Below are 18,922 nucleotides of genomic sequence, written 5' to 3'. Positions count from 1 at the left end.
GGATGTAGGGGTGCGGGGGGGGCTACCACCCCTCCTGTGAGTGCGGGGGATGTAGGGGTGCGGGGGGGCTACCACCCCTCCTGTGAGTGCGGTGTGGCGGTGCGGGGGGTTACCGCCGCTGCGGGTGAGTGCTGGGGGGCTGTCGGGGGTGGGGGTTGCGGGTGCGGGGGGCCTACGACCGCTGCGGATGAGTGCGGGGGGCATCGAAGGGGGCTACCACCAATGCGAGTGAGTGCGGGAGGAAGGTGGGGTGGGAGACCACCGCTGCGAGTGAGTGCGGGGGGGGGCAAGGGGGAGCTACCACCCGTCGTGTGAGTACGGGCAGGGGTCGCCACGGGCGGGCGCGGGGGAGGGCGCGTCGCTGTGTGTCCCCGGTGAGCGCTCGTGGGGAGGTCGGCGGGACTGGGGGAGGAGCGCGACCCCGGGGCGCCCTGTCGGGCGGGTCACGGTCTGGACGGGGGACCGGGCTAGATTCGCGGCCGCTAGACTCGGTCCGCGGGGCGATGCCAGAACTCTTGGGATCTGCGGGGTCCCCGCCCGCCCCTGCCCTGCTCGCGGCCAGCTCGGTCGAGCACAAGTTGGAACGTGTCCCTGCAGGAGTGGACCCGCCCGGCCCTGCCCCTCCGTTCCCCGGGTCGCCCAGCGCCCGACTCTAGGGCACCGACCCGCGGGGCTCTCCCCGACCCCTTGGCACCCGGCTCCCACGGAGGGCGCGCGAGGGCGCGCAGGGGCGCGGACGTGCGGGACGGGAGACTCGTCCGCGGTCGCGGTCCCGGCGAGGGGGTCGAGGTCGTCTGCAGCCAGCTCTGAGTAACGAGGGGATTTTACTTAAGAAACCGGAGGTTTTTCTGGGGGGAGGGGAGTGGAATGAGGGCCAAGCCCTCCCTCCCTCCCCAGCCACCCCGAGCGCACTTGCGGCCCAGATAGCGTTTCTGCTCCTGTCGCTTGGCTCCTTCTGGTTAGTGTGGCTTCCTGAAGCGTCACTTTCTTTCCGCACGCGGTTCCCGGGTTCCCGGCCGAGAGCGGTTCCGGGAGAGCAGTGGGTGCTGGGGGTGGGGGTGGAGTCGGGGGTGGGGTCGTGGGGGCAGGCTCCTGGCAAACCCCTGTTATGGACCCGTGTCCTTTCAGTCTTGGTCAGGTCCGCCCAGAGCCCAGGCCTGATGCCCTTCCCTTTTTCAGGAGAGGTGAGCCCCCGGAAACGGTGCATCTAATTTTTCCCAAGATAAAAGAACTAAGTTGGAACTGGTACCGTTCGTCTATGTGCTGTACAATTTGAAAGCATTTACTATTATCTTTTTTCCTTCTCCAAAAATTAAGATCTATTTCACATACCATGGAATTCACTCGTTTACATTGTACAGGTCAGTGGTTAATGCATCTACAGAGCTGTGAAGAAACACCAGGAACATTTTCATCGTCCCCAATGAAGTCTTGTCCTTGACTTTAAATTAGAAAACAACTTCTGTGTCTTATAGCACAGTGTCTCTCATGCTTTAATGGACATACGAATTTCCTGGGAATCTTGTTCAAGTGCAGACTGTAACTCCAATAGGGCCTACGTGCAGCCCGATATTCTGCATTAACAGCGATCTCTGAGATGTGTTGAGGCTCCTGGTCCATGGACCACAATATGAGGAGCATGGGGATCTATGCCAAGAAAAACAACCAGGAAAAACAAATCGATCCTGGATATTCTGAATACAGCTGTTTTCAAATTTGCTTTCAGGGTATATGTTTAAAACGTAAGTGATTTTTTTAATTGGCTTAGACTTGAGATCTACTAAGCCTGAGGGTTATATATTTAGTAATGTTGTCTGAAGCTAACTTAAACAACTTTAGAAAGCTACATTGCTTTTTAAAAATTAGACTGTCCTATAGACAAAATTTAAATTTTTTCAACTGATCATTCTATAGTCAGTCACTTGTTACTATGTCTGTGAGAAAAATAATTTGATTTTAAAAACTTGTGGTTGTAAATTAGTGGTGAGAGACACTGGTTCCAAGTTGTCGTGTAAACTTTCTCCAATGCTTAATGCAAATGTGATCCCCCTGCCTTACTGATTTGTCTACTTCTTAACATCACCTACTATCTAGAGAGTAAGTATTTTTCTCTCTTAGTTCAGGAATCTCAGACGACTAAATGCATAGACCAGGGCGGTAGACAGATGACACATTTTAATTGCTTCAATTCGTAATGAACATCCCCTGTATCATGCTGAAGATAGTATGATGAATTTAAGAGTGAACCACATTCTGGAGTAAGACTTGGCTTTTGTCTAAATCTATTATTTGCCAAGATTCTTTATGTTATATATAATTATATTATATAAATATATTATAGTGTTCATCACTGCTTACTCTGTTTTTCCAGTGGAATAATCTAGTAAGTAAAAATTTAATCAACAACAGCATTCCCCACCTATGATGTATGAGATCAAGCTGTAGAAGACTGCTTCCTTCTGGTGGAGAATAGAAATAAGCCCTTCCTTACACTTTTGACTTTGATTTAAACAATTTCATGTCTTTTCCTAGAGTGGGAGGCTTACTATTTGTGAAAGAGGCACTGTGGATTGGGCCTCACCATTTTTTCAAATCATTGAGATTTTTCCTTTATAAGATCACAGATCATTGCAAGTTGTCATTTCTGTGGGATAAATTCTATGACTTTTGCAAAATATTCTGTTTCATAGTTTGTATATGTAGAAAGATTTTTATGTTACATTATTTATATCATGAGGCTTCTATTCCTGAGGAGTAGGGCAAATCATCTTGTTTGAGAGCAGTTACAGATTTTCAGGACTTAATAGTAGAAGTGGTAACATTCAAATGGTGTTTAGAAAAAAAAAGATTGTTTCCCTTTTTTTTCCCCAAGTTTTCTCACAAATCAATTAATATACTGTATTTTGATCAGTTTGTAATGGTGATTAGGAGGAAATGGTCCATGTCCTTCCAGGATCCCAGGAGGTATTTCAGAGAGTTATTTCATTTAGAATTTAAAAATATGTCTCTCTAGTCCGTTACTTCTAAACAAGGGGAAGAATCCTGGACGTAAAAAATAATGTGAAGGGTTTCTAACTACTCAGGATCTGAAATACAGTTCCACTAAACTTCTGCTTTGGAAGGACTAATTGGTTAAATGATTGTGAATAATTAAACAGTAAAGTATTCATACACTAAAGCAATGCAGTAGACTGAGATCATCTAAAAAGCTCACGATTACAAACACTTAGTAATACTGGATAAAATATTTGACATGATTTTAAAACAGTAACTAATTTTGCAATCAGCCAATCAGTCAATGAGAAAGGATTATTACCATGTACCTGAAGCAGAGAAGTTGAAAGTCAGAGGGTAGCCTGTGTATGAACGGATGCCGTGGCTGCCCCAGGGATTCTGTGTGAACACAGAAGGTGGAGTTTGACGTCTGCATGGACAGAGATGAAGTGAAGGCCTTGGTCCCAGATAAGGCGCAGAGCTGGGACTGAGACATGCCTGCCTCCTGCATAAACCCAGGACCGTTACTGTAATGAACGGTTAGGCTGGAAAAATACCACCAGCACAGAGTGAGAACAAGAAACGTCATTAGTGAGAGGCAAAGAAATCTTCCCCTAAGAATTGTGTTCTTTTAGCCTGCGTGTCATGTGAGTTTTTGTTTTTGTTTTGCACACCACCTGCTGACCTAGAAATCTTCAAGTAGAAAAATAGCCCTGGGGCTCCTCAAAGAGTAAAACCCAAAACCATCCTGAAAGCTGGAACCAACCACCTAGAGTGCCAAGGACTTTCAAGAAAACAGCAAGCCCGCTGAGAAAATGCTCCCTGAAATACATGACCAAACACCCAGGGAAACAATCAACCAAGACTGAGCGTGAGCAGATGATACCGTCCATGAGGCAGAGTCAGCATAAGGCATGACAGCAGTGTTGAAACTTAAAGACTTGACATGATACAACAACACGAAAGAGATGGAAAATGGGTGGGTATAAAATGTTGACAGCATATAAGAAGAAATCATACCCTAAGAAAATAAAAGACTTATTTTTTTAAAAACAAATAGAAAGTCTATACATAAAAATATAGTTTTGAAATAAAAAACTCACTGGAAGGGTTAAAATGCAGATTAATCATAGCATAATTGATGATAATAGCCAGGGTCCAGAGACAGAACTAAATGATAAATATAAACATTGGTGAGTTATGGAGCGAGAAGGGAGGAGGCTCAAAAGGAGAGAATACAGACAACAACGGAGAGGCAACATTTGAATAGATAAGGGGTGATAATTTTCCAGAAATGATGAATTGAAGTACAACAATGTTAGGGCAATGCACAAAACTAAACCCATTTCAACATACCATGTTGAAATTGCAGAACATTAAAGATAAGAGGAAATATACCAAGATACTAATGAACTAGGAACAAGATACTTGAGTGCATAAGTTTTAAAATAAAAATATACACAATGGAAATGCACTCATAATGTATCTTGATTCCTGTTATGTCATGTGTAGCTTGAAAGAACTATGGTTTTTCTTTCATGTAAAAGCATTGTTTATTCTGTATTAATGTAATGTTGTGTATACAAAGTTAGTGTTCCTTTGCTGATAGGATCTCTTTAAATATGGATATGCATAAAAAGGGATTCGTATGTAGTGGTTTAGATGTCATAGAGAATCCTGTTATCTATTATGACCTTTCAGAAAACCCATAAAGCAAGACCTGGACTTTGGTTAAGGGTTTGCAGTTTGGGAGCTGCTAGCAGGGGAGAAGGAAATGTAAAAATCACCTTCGGATTTGCTTCCCCTGCATTGAGGAGTGGACATCTGCCCCAGCCTGTTGGATTTACTGTGGGTCTTTTCTAGTTGACCACTTTGGAGATCTGTTTTGCACAACAGAAACTACCCATTTTGTTTCCAAATGTCCTCTGGCTTGAAGTAATCAACATCCGCTGATAACAAATTATGATCATGAACATGTTTTTTTTAGGGGGTCAGCTTTGTAGGTTGTGGAGTTATTGCCAGATGTACCGAAAGGCCCACATTTATTCTGTAACAGAATGTTACCTCTAGGAAGACATTGCATCGTTTTTTTTCTAGACAGTTTTGTCCCTTGTGTTGTAAGAAGTAACTTCATAAGGCAATTCATCTTTGCTCCTAGAGAGTAGATCATAAAATGAAAACATTTTCTTGAGTCCATTCTTGTGTTTCTCACTCCTTTATAAAACATGCGAAACATCATTGGACCCAGTTGGATAAAATCACCACTTGTGATTGCTCTTTGTTAGGAATCTTCTGCTGCTTTCAGTCCAGGGAGAAGTGCTCATCCAAATGCCAAATTCCAGTTAAACTTTGGCGTCTAAAGTTGGTATGCTGTTCAAGACTCTTCAACCCTCGGAACTGATTGACTCGTTTCTTACGGAACGTCTGTTGGCAGCAAGCAATCAGGACTGAGTGTTACAGGGAGCAGAACATACATGATGGCAACTGTTCTCTACCTGATTCGGGTAGCTCAGCCAGGACGAAGGGGAGAAATGATGTTAACCAGAATCATTGACAGTGTAGTGCCAGTGCTGCTTCAGTGGAGGAGGCATCGAAAATATTTACATATATCTGGGGGGAACTGACAGTTTTGAATACCTACCTTGGAGCAGGCCCTTTTCTTGCTATCATGCAAATATAGTTTCCTCTTCAGAGTGGTCACCTGGCTATTTTTTTTTTTTTTTTAAAGTTTATTTATTTTTGGGACAGAGAGAGACAGAGCATGAACGGGGGAGGGGCAGAGAGAGAGAGGGAGACACAGAATCGGAAACAGGCTCCAGGCTCTGAGCCATCAGCCCAGAGCCTGACGCGGGGCTTGAACTCACGGACCGCGAGATCGTGACCTGGCTGAAGTCGGACGCTTAACCGACCGCGCCACCCAGGCGCCCCACACCTGTCTATTTTTAATGTCCCTTTTATAAAAGTGCAGAAATGTAGACATGTTAAGCGATGTTGAGGCAGTTGCACGGCTGGTAAGTCGCTGGGGGTTGGACAGGCAGCACATCTTAGGGAGTGCGGGCTGGCTCACGGGGGCAGAAGACTGTGAGGTTGCTCGGTGGGGTATGTGGTGACATGTGCTCCTGGAGGGCACCCTCGTCAGTTCTTCTTCTCCGTCTTCTCATGGCTACTTGAGAGAGCACAGGTGGGCTCTGATCCCCTGAAACGAGATTGCTGTCCCATGCTCCTGACATTGGGTTGTACTCTGGGTGAGGGGAGGAGGCAGGAAGGAAGGTTATGATGAGCAGTGACACATATGTTCACCTTCGCCTTGTCTTTCTATTGAAATCATCATCTTTTTTTTAAAAAAATTTTTTTTCAACGTTTATTTATTTTGGGGACAGAGAGAGACAGAGCATGAACGGGGGAGGGGCAGAGAGAGAGGGAGACACAGAATCGGAAACAGGCTCCAGGCTCTGAGCCATCAGCCCAGAGCCCGACGCGGGGCTCGAACTCACGGACCGCGAGATCACGAGATCCCGCGAGATCGCGAGATCGTGACCCGGCTGAAGTCGGACGCTTAACCGGCTGCGCCACCCAGGCGCCCCTGAAATCATCATCTTTAAAGATCAAGCTTTATACTCCACTTCCTCTTTCACTAACTTAGGAATCTATTTATTCATTTATTTCGACCTTGGCCTTACGTGACTATGTGTAGCAATAATAAAATTAATAAAGATAAAACTAATAAAAATTATGAGGGGCTTCCAAGTGCTAGGCTCTCTTCTAAGTGCTGCATACCTTCTACCTGATTTAATACTTATTTGACAAGCCTATGAGGTATGCACTGTTATAATCCCTGATAGGAAAGAGGAAAGCACCACAGCAGAGAGGGTAAGTGACTTGCTAAAGATTGCACACTTAGTAGTTGACAGAAAGAGGAAGGAAGAAAGGAAGGAGTAGAAAACTCTATTTTATCACTTTTGCAGATAAACAGGGAAACTAGGTTTTAAAACACAGCCAATCTTTGTCACCAAAGGAAAATCGTGAATATACAAAAACTCCATACATAATCTGTAGATTACTTACTAATTTTACCAGATGGTACATAAACTGATGATGGCTCTTCCAAGATCACAAGAGAGGAAGCTTTCTTTTCGGCTTCATTTCTGCCTGTCATGTGGATGAAGTTGCTTTTGTGCGGTAACTCAGGCTGTATTGGAAAAACTGACCTCACTCCAGTGTGAGGTGTGAAAGTGAGGATTTCAATGCATGATGTGCATGATTTTTAAAGGCATTTTCCGTGGTATTCATCTGAAAGTGTGTGTTACTGGAAGGCAGTGACAGTGTGGATAGCCATGTGAAGACCGATGCCTATTCAAGGCCGATTTCATTTTCAAATTCCAGTGCCTCTGGTTTGTAGCACAAAACCTTCACACAAAACTCGGAAGAGTTTTCTTTGTGGGGATTTCCAACAAAATCATTTTGAAAGTTACAATAATTGGAAATGACATGATTTATAAAGCCTAAAATTCTTTTAGGCACTTAAACTGTTACAGATAAAACTCGGGTCTGTTGCTACCATTGAAGGGTTGAAGGGTGGCTTGCTGTGGTGACTTCAAAGCTGATCCCTGGGCACAGTGAGAATCCCCACTACTGCCTAGGGCAACGTTTTCTGCAGAACATCTTTTCTTGGAGGGCATTCAGGGCCAGACATTGTATTCCATTTTGCAGAATGCATTACTTTCTTTCAGTAAATATTTGTTTAAGCTCCTTTGATGTTCCAGGCACCATATTTCATTGAATCTAAAGTTCTATCAATTGTGAGGCCTGCCCTGATATTTTATTTTAATTTTCTTTAACGTTTATTTTTTTTTTGAGAAGAGAGAGACAGAGCATGAGCGGGGGAGGAGACAGAAAGAGGGAGACACAGAATCTGAAACAGGCTCCAGGCTCTGAGCTGTCAGCACAGAGCCTGACTTGGGGCTCGAACCCACGGACCGTGAGATCATGACCTGAGCCGAGGTCGGACGCTTAACCGACTGAGCCACCCAGGCGCCCCTGCCCTGATATTTTATATACATTCAAAACACAAGCAAAAAATGCTGTCAGTTAAACTATACATTAGGTTTTTGTTTTGTATCTATTGAAACAGCTCTTTGTACTTAGATATAGATTTGGTCACATGTAACTCTTATACACATATGAGAAGAGGAAATATAAAGAAAATAAATTTGGTTAAAGTATTCCCACAGCTCCTTCACATCCAGAAATGGACTTTCTGAGTCGCTTTGCAACTCAGAGACTTCATTGCCCATGTTTTCCCACGTGGAGGTGTCCTCTGTGTCAGAAAGAACAGTGGACGCAACATTTTCTTAAAGAACTTGTGGATTCCCTGATAGACCAAATGCTGTTGGTGCTGGGCAATTAACAGGACTTTGCAATCATGTGGAGCTAGCCTATTTTGCTGAATAGTTTCTGGTGTTTGCTGTTAGCGTAAATGACAGAAGACGTGGGGCAGGAAAGATGAGGAGGCAAAGGCTATCCTTGATGGTGTGTCCCACATTTACGAGGTTTGAACTTTCTTCTCTCGCTGACTTTAAAACACAGATAAGGGGCGCCTGGGTGGCACCCCTTATCTGTGCTGAAGCGGCCGACTTCAGCCAGGTCACGATCTCGCGGTCCGTGAGTTCGAGCCCCGCGTCGGGCTCTGGGCTGATGGCTCAGAGCCTGGAGCCTGTTTCCGATTCTGTGTCTCCCTCTCTCTCTGCCCCTCCCCCGTTCATGCTCTGTCTATCTCTGTCCCAAAAATAAATAAAAAACGTTGAAAAAAAAAAAAAACACAGATAAGACTATGACAGTCTTTACTTTATGTGGTGAACTACTTTGATCCTCACAGCAAACCTGTGTGGTAGGGTCTAGGATTTCCGTCTGTAAAAGAGGAAGCAGAGGTTCAAAAGCACAAGGTGCCTTCCCGTTTTATGGCTGTCAGGCATCTGAACCAGAACTTGAGCTCATATTGGACAGCTTATTTGGGCTTATGTTTGCTTGCTTGCTTGCTTGCTTGCTGGCTTGTTTTTTGCCCCTCGCTGTCTGGACCTCTTTCCCTCCAGGAGAACCACATCTCCACGAGGACAGGGATCTAGTCTGTGAACAGTGACTGAGGACTATGCAGCATTAAATGTTTGGTGAATGAGTGAATCGGTGTTTGCTTTGTACAAACTGATGTCAGTGGATTGGCCTTATCTCTGAAATGCGTGTCTTTCTGGTCCTTAAATGGTGTTGCTAGACTTTGGCATTAAGGTGCCATGTTTTCATCTTAGCTTTTTCAGAAACACCACACTGTCAGATTCTGTTCTTGCAGCGCAGGTCATTTGATGAATTCCAAGAGCATGTGGTATATGCTTGAGCCCTGAAATGGTGCTCAATATCTGTGATAATCCTACAAACAAGAAAATATGAATATAAACTATTTCTTTTGTTGCATTGTGCTGACAAAACACCCATGGGAATTTATCTTTTCTCTTTTTACTAAAATGGTAAGAGGAAAGGTTCTTGGGTTTTTATGTAAGCTCATGGAAATAATTTTATAAAAACTGAACTTCCAAAGACCAAAACTGATTATATCTAGGAAAGTCTTCAATACTTAAATGAAATAATCCAATTTACAATGGAGAAGGTGGGAAAGGAATGGTTAAGTGAAAATGGTCTGAAAGTTGCATATTATTGATAATAGGTTTGGACCTTGATTTGGACCAAGTTGCGCCTGGGCAAACCTTACAGTCAAAGTCATGTAGTTGCTTTTCATTATAATCTGTCTTCTAAAAGTTAGATCAGGGGCGCCTGGGTGGCTCAGTCGGTGAAGCGTCCGACTTCAGCTCAGGTCACGATCTCGCGCTCCGTGAGTTCGAGCCCCGCGTCGGGCTCTGGGCTGACTGCTCAGAGCCTGGAGCCTGTTTCCGATTCTGTGTCTCCCTCTCTCTCTGCCCCTCCCCCGTTCATGCTCTGTCTCTCTCTGTCCCAAAAATAAAATAAACGTTGAAAAAAAAATTAAAAAAAAAATAAATAAAAGTTAGATCAATTATTTTCAAATTGTATTATAATCCTCCGTCTGCCCGTACTGAAGAGAGGCTTGGCAGTTATCTTCACCCTCTTCTTACATGCAAGAGTCTGAGACACACTCACTAGAAAATTACAGTGAGAGGTATTTACTAAAGGAGCAGTGTTGCACATTATGTGATGTAAACACTGAGAATATATTAGCAGCTTCTTGTCTAAGCACATCTACCAGAGGGTGAGGATGTGGTTTGCAAATCTGGCTGTTGAATCACCTGGATTATTTTTGAAAATATAGATTCCCTAAGAATTATGAAAGTCCAACTAAATCAGAATTACCAGGGGTATTGCCTAAGAGTAACATTTAAAAATAATCCCACCGGAGGGGTGCCTAGGTGGTTCAGCCTTTTGATTTCGGCTCAGGTCGTGATCTCATGGTTCACGAGATCAAGCCCCGTGTCAGGCTCTGCGCTGTCAGTGTGGAACCTGCTTGGGATTCTCTCTTCCTGCTGCTCCCCTCTCCACCCTCTTTCTCAAGAATAAATAAATACTAGACATTTTTAAAACTCCACTAGCATTTTGGTATTCAATTGTATCAGCCACTTAATTTAGATTCATTATGAAAACCAGAGTTAGGAACTAAAGCTAATTTAAATCAAGAAAACCATTACTGTGTATTCATCTAAGAATAAAGCCGTGAGATTAAAACATTCATTTTTCTAACTAGGATCCAATGATCAGATATTATTGGATAAGTTGCGAAATATTGTCTTTTTATCCAGCAAATTCTCATCAAATACTACTGTATACCAGGTACCGTTGATATATTTTAGGAGAATAATGACGTGTCTGTATCTTACGCTTGATACAATGTCAGGAAAGTAATTTAGTGTTTTATGAGAAAGTATGAGAAAAATGACTTTTCAAGTTTATTTCTTAAATAAAAATAAGATGAAGTAATTTTATATTTGTACTAAAGGACCAAGAAATTTTATTTTTATCTTCATATTGACCTTCTTCCTGATGTGGATTATCTGAAATTTCAGAAGATGTGGAGTAAGTTTGTTCTTACTCAGATCACCCAAGATTTTATGGGGTAAAATTACCCAAGGGGTGAACATTTTCTTGTTAAATAAGCTCATTATCACTTAGCTGGCTTTCTTGTTCTAAATATTATGAGGTTTTGAAAGACTTTTTTGAAATTCTGCCTCCGATGATGTATGTTGGCAGTCATCTTATTACAAAACAACTAGGTTCTGCATAAAACAATTTATATTTCTCTGCTTGCAGGAAGTAAGGGAAGTAACCAGCCCAGCCCCTGTCTGTACATGTAAATACACATGTACAAAGGCTTAGGCTAGCAGAGCAGCATTGCAGAGTGAGTTCTCATGAAAGGCAGAATTCCTGAAATCGGGTTCAGGACACCACCTTGGACTCCTCAGTTAACTTCAGTCCCCTAGCTTCTGTGCAGATTGGTGATCCTTGATTTGAGTGTGTATTTATTTAATTCACCCAACACAAGAAAACAGCCATCATGAGTAGGAGTCCGCAGAAACCACATACAAGGTATAAACTGTTGAAGGAATTCGTATAAGGATTAGCAATAAGAGTATAAAATGATTTTGTATGAATTGTGTAAAGAAATAAAGATGGAATCCCAAAAGTGAACAAGCATAAGAAAATTGTTCAAAATGAGCAAGCATACTGAAAAAAAAAACCTAGAAAACAATAATACAACTTTCATAAATAAAAATTATCAGTGAGTTACAAAGATCGATAGACCAGAGTTAGCTCTGGAAGATTGCATGTAGCCTGAAACAGAATTGCCTGTAAGGGAAGAAAAGTTAGCTGTAACCTGGAAGATACACATTGAGAAATTTCTCAAAATGCAGAAAGAAAAGAAATATAACCTGTGAGAGAGGTTAAGACATGTAGAGGCTAGAAGTGGAAAGACCAGGTTACATATATTCAAAATCCCGTAAACAATAAACAGAATTGTGGTTGAGGAAATAACTGGAAAAATAGTGTATAAGTCCTAAGAACTGGTGAGAGATAAGGCTACAGAGAAGCCACAAAATGAGAGAATAGAGAGATCCGACACAGGTACAAGGAACTAGAACTGGATTATACCAACTTCATTAAAAATCATCTTGTATGGGACACCGCGGGGCTCAGCTGGTTAGCTCTGGATTTTGGCTCAGGTAATGATCTCATGATTTGTGAGTTCAAGCCCTGCATTGGGCTCTGTGCTGACTGCAAGTGGGATAGTCTCTCTCTCTCTCAAAAAAAAAAAAAAAAAAAAAATTCTTGTGAACAGCCAGAGAGTAAAATACAAATCACCTACCAAGGAAAGAATTTTATTTTAGTGAACTTCTCAACAGCAGCATTGGCAAGAGAAGGTAGCAGAATGACATATTCAAAGTCACATTAATGTTTTGTACTAAGGAACATTGTCTTTCAAGAAAGAGTTTGAAACAAAGACATTTTCAGGGAAAAAAAACCCAAAAGAGTTTATAACCACCATGTTCACATGAAAAGGACATGTAAAGGATGTACTGATCTTTCTCAATTTATGATGGGGTTACATCCCAATAACTCGTTCCCAACTTACTGAATTTCATAGTTTAGTCTTGCCCGCCTTAAAGGTTCTCGGAACACTTACATTATTTTACGGTTGGGCAGAATCATCTAATAAAAGCCATTTTATTTTTTTTTTTAATGTTTTTTTCTCAACGTTTTTTATTTATTTTTGGGACAGAGAGAGACAGAGCATGAACGGGCGAGGGGCAGAGAGAGAGGGAGACACAGAATCAGAAACAGGCTCCAGGCACTGAGCCGTCAGCCCAGAGCCCGACGCGGGGCTCGAACTCACGGACCGCGAGATCATGACCTGGCTGAAGTCGGATGCTTAACCGACTGCGCCACCCAGGCGCCCCTAAAAGCCATTTTATAATAAAGTGTTGAATATTTCATGTAATTTATTTTTTAAAAAAAATTTTTTAACGTTTATTTATTTTTGAGACAGAGACAGAGCATGAACGGGGGAGGGTCACAGAGAGAGGGAGACACAGAATCTGAAACAGGCTCCAGGCTCTGAGCTGTTGGCACAGAGCCCAACGCGGGGCTCGAACCCACGGACCGTGAGATCATGACCTGAACCGAAGTCGATCGCTTAACCGACCGAGCCACCCAGGCGCCCCTCATGTAATTTATTGAAGACTGTACTGGAAGTGGAAAGCAGAGTGGTTTTCCCTGGTGGACAGGGAGCTGTGCCCAGCATCACCAGAATATCATACCACATGTTGCTGGTCCTGGAAAAAATATCAAAATGCAGCATTTGATGTATGGTTTCTACTGAATGCAGATCATTTTCACATTATAATGAAGTAAAAAAATTGTAAGCTGGACCATTGTAAACCAGGGACAGTCTGTACTGTATTTTGGAAATGGAAACTTTTCCTAGGAGGATGGTCTGAGGTAAGAAAGGAAGGAGAGCAATGAAACAGATACATATATAGGTAACTTTAACCATTCTCCTATACTAATAATTGCTAATGTGTGAGTTTTAAAAAAGGACAGAAATAAAATACTCAACAATGTCATGTAAGCTGGGAGCAAGTCACCATACTTAAAAAAATCCTAAAGATGTATTGTTTGGGAGTGGATGATGATTTAACATCAAAGGTAGACTATACAAGAATATACACAAAAGTAGAAATAGAGTAGAACTCCTCAGATCACTGGAGAGAAAATAAAGAGGAAGAGGAAAGCAGACAAACAAAGAACTAGGGAAAAAACAAGTAAGGGAAAAGAAGCCTAGAGAAAGAAACGGGATAAATTCAAAGCCAAAAATGAGATGGTAAAAACAAGTCCATATATATCAGTTAAGATAATAAAAATAACTGGTGAAATTCACCAAGGGGATAACACAGATTTGCAAAATGGATTTTTCTTAATCTAGCTATTTTTCATTTAAATATGAGATATCCCTAAAACATAAGGATATGGAAAAACTGGTTATCAACAGAGGAAGAAAAATATATCTAGAAAGCACAAAAAGAAATATGGGTAGGTACACTAAACCAAAAGAAAAAATGCTATAAAGGAAAAGCTGTTAGTAGGGAAATAGAGGGGCCACTACAAAATTATAAAAAGTATAATTCATCTTTCAGGTGTAAAAGTAAAAACCTTGCATACCTACCATGAAGTAGCCTTAGAAATAAAAGCAAATATAAAGGAACTCTAAAAGCCGTATTGAAAACCTACCATCATAGTGGGGAATCTCAATTTTCAATAGGTTGAATAACATTTTTAAATAAGGAAAACTTGAAAGTTAAATGATCTAGCATGATTTATTTGACATACATAAAATCTGGCTATTTAAAGAATGTCCACTGTTTTTCAAGCACATGTGAAACATTAAAATTTGTTGGCTGTGCTTCTGGGTCTAGCACATATAAATTATAGCAAAGGATATGTATCTCATAGACTGTATGATCACAATACAATTGAATTATATAAATATCCTGAGGTGAGAGAAACAAAATCAAAAATGAACTATTGGGACTTCATCAAAATAAAACTCTTCTGCATAGCAAAGAACACAATCAACAAAAGTAAAAGACAATCAATGGAATGGGAGAAGATATTCGTAAACGACGTATCTGATAAAGGGTTAGTATCCAAAATATATAAAGAACTTATAAAACTCAAACCAAAAACAAATAACCTAGTTAAGAAATGGGCAGAAGACGTGAATAGACACTTTTCCAAAGGGGACATCCACATGGCTTACAGACACATGGAAAGACGCTCAACATCACTGATCATTAGGGAACTATGAATCAAAACCACAATGAGATATCATCTCACACCTGTCAGAATGGCTAAAATAAAAAACTCAGGAAACAAGTATTGGTGAGGATGTAGAGGAAAGGAACTCTCATATAGCAAAAATAAAGAGTTTCATAAATTAGAAAATTATGCATTTATATATACATTACACGGATAAAGAAGAAATCATAATAGAAGTTTTGAAATACTTAAAGATAAATTACAATGAAAATATTTCAGATGCTAAAAATTTGAAAATTTAACACACAGTGGCCAATTTCTAGAATTAAAGAACATACCAAAACTGACTCATGAAGCTAGAGAAGTCCTAAGTGGTTTTTATTTTATTTTTAAAAATTTTTTTTTCAACGTTTATTTATTTTTGGGACAGAGAGAGACAGAGCATGAACGGGGGAGGAGCAGAGAGAGAGGGAGACACAGAATCGGAAACAGGCTCCAGGCTCTGAGCCATCAGCCCAGAGCCTGATGCGGGGCTCGAACTCACGGACCGCGAGATCGTGACCTGGCTGAAGTCGGACGCTTAACCGACTGCGCCACCCAGGCGCCCCCTACATGGTTTTTATAACAAATAAAGGAATTGAATCAGTATATAAAAATCTTCTCATAAAGAAAAGATGGATTCAGAGAATTTTATAAATTTTAACATTTCATTTTTTTCCTTTTAAGTTTTTGTTTTAATTTCAGTTATTTAACATACAGTATAATACTAGATTCAGGTGTACAATATAGTGATTCAACACTTCCATACATCACCCGGTGCTCATCACAGTTTAGTCCTTAATCTTTATCACCTATTGAACCCATCATCCTAACCACTACCCCTCTGGTGACCATCAGTGTGTTCTCTGTAGTTAAGAGTCTGTTTCTTGGTTTGCCTCTCTCTTTTTTTTCTTTTTCCCATTTGATCATTTGTTTTGTTCTTGAATTCCACAAAGGAGTGAAATCATATGGTATTTGTCTTTCTTTGACTGACTTATTTCATTTAGCATAATACTCTCTAGTTCCATCCATGTAGTTGCAAATGATAATTCATTCTTTTTGATTTCTGAGTAATATTCCATTGTGTGTATATATTTACCACATCTTCTTTATCCATTCATCTGTAGATGGACATTTGGGCCCTTTCCATAGTTTGGTTATTATTGCTAGTGCTCCTATAATCATCGTGATGCATGTGCCCCTTCGAATCAACATTTTTGTATCTTTTGGATAAATACCTAGTAGTACAGTTGCTGGGTCTAGGGTAGTTCTATCTTCAACTTTCTGAGGAACCTCCCTCCATATGTTCTCCAGAATGGCTGCACCAGTTTGCATTCCCACCAACAGTGCAAAAGGGTTCCTCTTTATCTGCATCCTCACCAACATCTGTTGTTGCCTGAATTGTTAATTTTAGCCATTCTCATAGGTGTGAGGTGGTATCTCATTGTGGCTTTGATTTGTATTTCCCCGGTGATGAGTGATATTGAGCATCTCTTCATGTGTCTGTTAGCCATCTGATGTCTTCTCTGGAGAAGTGTCTACTCATGTCTTCTGCCCATTTTTTTTAAAGTTTATTTTTATTTATTTTGAGAAAGAGAGAGAGCAGGGGAAGGGCAGAGAGATTGGGAGAGAGGCAATCGCAAGTAGGCTCAGCACTGTCAGTGCAGAACCTGATGAGGGTGTTGAACTCGTGAACTGCGAGATCATGACCTGAGCTGAAATCAAGAGTTGGAGGCTTAACCAGCTGAGCTACCCCGGTGCCCTTCTTCTGCCCGTTTCTTAAATGGATTATTTATTTTTTAGATGTTGAGTTTGATGAATTATTTATAGATTTTGGAAACTAGATTATTTTCTGATATGTTATTTGCAAATACCTTGTACCTTTCTGTATGTTACCTTTTAGTTTTGTTGATTGTTTCCTTTGCTGTGCAGAAACTTTTTATCTTGATGAGGTCCCAATAGTTCATTTATGCTTCTATTTCCCTTGTATCCGGCTATCCCAGTGAGAAGTTACTTCTGCTGAGGTCAAAGAATTTGCTGCCTTTGCTCTCCTCTAGGATTTTGATGGTTTCCTGTATCACATTTAGGTCATTCATCCATTTTGAATTTATTTTTGTGTGTAATGTAAGAAAGTGGTCCAGTTTCATTCTTCTGCATGTTGCTGTCCAGTTTTCCCAGCACCATTTGTTGAAGAGATTGTGTTTTTTCCATAGGATATTCTTTCCTCCTTTGTTGAAGATGAGTTGACCATATGGTTGTGGGTGTATTGCTACTTTAAAATTTTTTTTCTTTTTCAGTGTATTTTGTCAATTTAATCACAATATGTTATAGTGTGGATCTACTTTTGTTTATTTTTATGGGAGTTCTCTGTGCCTCCTGCATTTGGATATCTGTTTCCTTTTACAGATTAGGGAAGTTTTTAGCTATTGTATCTTCAAATAAATTTTCTGCCCCCTTTTCTCTCTTCTTCTTCTGGGACTCCAGTAATATGAATGTTACTATATTTGATGGAGTCACTGAGTTCCCTAAGTCTGTTCTCATTTTGTGTAATTCTTTTTTCTCTCTTTTGTTCAACTTAATTATTTTCCATTAGACTGCTTTTTAGATCATTAATTCATTCCTCTGCTTCTTCCATCCTGTTGTTTATTCCATCAGGTGTGTTTCTTATTTCATTTATTGAGCCCTTTATCTCTGCTATTTTATTCCTTATCTCTGTGTTTTGGGTCTCATTCATGCTTTCCACTCTATTCTCAATTCCAGTGAGTATCCTTATGATCATTACTTTAAATTCTTTATCAGATGTATTTTTCATATCTGTTTTGCCTGAATTCTCTGGTCATGACCTTCTCTGTTTCTTCTCTGTAAACTTCTCTGTTTCCTCATTTTGTCTGCCTCTGTGTGTGTTAGGAAAGTCAGCTGCATCTTCTGCACTTGAGGGTAATAACCTTATGAGGAAGAGGTCGTGTAGTGCCCTGCTGTGTAGTGTCCCCTGTTCCCCAGGGTCTGGCACTTCTGGGAGTGTCTCCAGGGTGTGCTGCATATGCACTGCTGTCGTGTTATGGCCACTTTATCTTTCAGGCCAGTTGTATTCAGAGACTCTCTTTGCCTGCTGTGGGCAGTGTTTGGTCCCTGGCCTTTATGTGGTGAGTTGTAACTAGGTGTGTTGTTGATCTTCTTGTGAAATGGGACCTGTCACCACCTCCCCTAGAATTGAGGCTCTGCAAAATTCCTGTGTCAGGAGATGTGGTGAAAGCAAGGATATGGACCTGGCTTCTCTGGGATGGGTGAGCGGTGCATGACTGGGAAGGGCATTTTCACTGTAATGTGTGGGGGGCAGTGAGTCTTGGTGGAAGGAGGTTACATAATGAGTGTTGGCACTGTGCTTGTTCATGCAGGTGGCCCTGTGCTTACACTAAGGGGCAAGGGAGGGAAATGGTGCCAGCTAGTTCCTTTGTTGCCAGAGGGGTTTCTCTGTGAATGCTGCGTATCTCGGACATGGTCTGAGATGAGCAAGTAACCTGCCTTGTGTGCCCAGGTGTTCCTCAGGTGAATTTTCCATGCTGTCCATCTCCAGGTTGTTTGCCTGCCTTCTCCCTAGGAGTTAGGGAAGTGCCCTCTGGGCTTCCTCCCAGCCAAGTCTTCTGACCTTTGAAACTCTAGGCTTTAAGCCACCCCCCACCCATTGGTGGCAAGAACTCAGGAAATTTGGCCCCTCTCACTTCCCAAGTAAGAGGTCATTTTCCCCATGTGCTCCCTTGTGTGCTAGTCTGTCTTTTTCCCTTCTCCACGACTGTGGCTTTCTTTGCACTGTGGAGTCCCCAGTCTGTTTTTCCCCAAAACTGCATTTCCACACTTCCTACCTTCTATGATGTGGCCTCTTCTCTCCCTTTAGTTGTGGAGTTTGTTTTGTCAGTCTTTGGGTCAATATCTGGAGTATTTAGGGTGATTTGGCAGTTCCCTAGTTGTGTTTGTGGAAGGAGGTGAGCATAGGGTACTCCTACTCCACTACCATCTTCTAACCAGTAACAAACTGCTTTTTAAAATGTTTATTTATTTAAATTGA

At 41.5% G+C, this 18,922-nt stretch overlaps 1 protein-coding gene across 2 annotated transcripts in view; it reads left to right on the top strand.

The window, feature by feature from the left end:
* TRPC6 (transient receptor potential cation channel subfamily C member 6) overlaps nucleotides 1-18,922 on the top strand; it is a 137,787-nt gene that overhangs the window by 756 nt on the left and 118,109 nt on the right. The gene's annotated exons all lie outside the window — the stretch shown is intronic.

Source organism: Herpailurus yagouaroundi, unplaced genomic scaffold (genome assembly GCF_014898765.1).
Source record: "Herpailurus yagouaroundi ecotype Mexico unplaced genomic scaffold, PumYag 251, whole genome shotgun sequence".
Lineage (NCBI taxonomy): Eukaryota > Metazoa > Chordata > Mammalia > Carnivora > Felidae > Herpailurus > Herpailurus yagouaroundi.
Note: the sequence above shows the minus strand (reverse complement) of the source record. Positions and strands in the feature narration are given on the sequence as shown.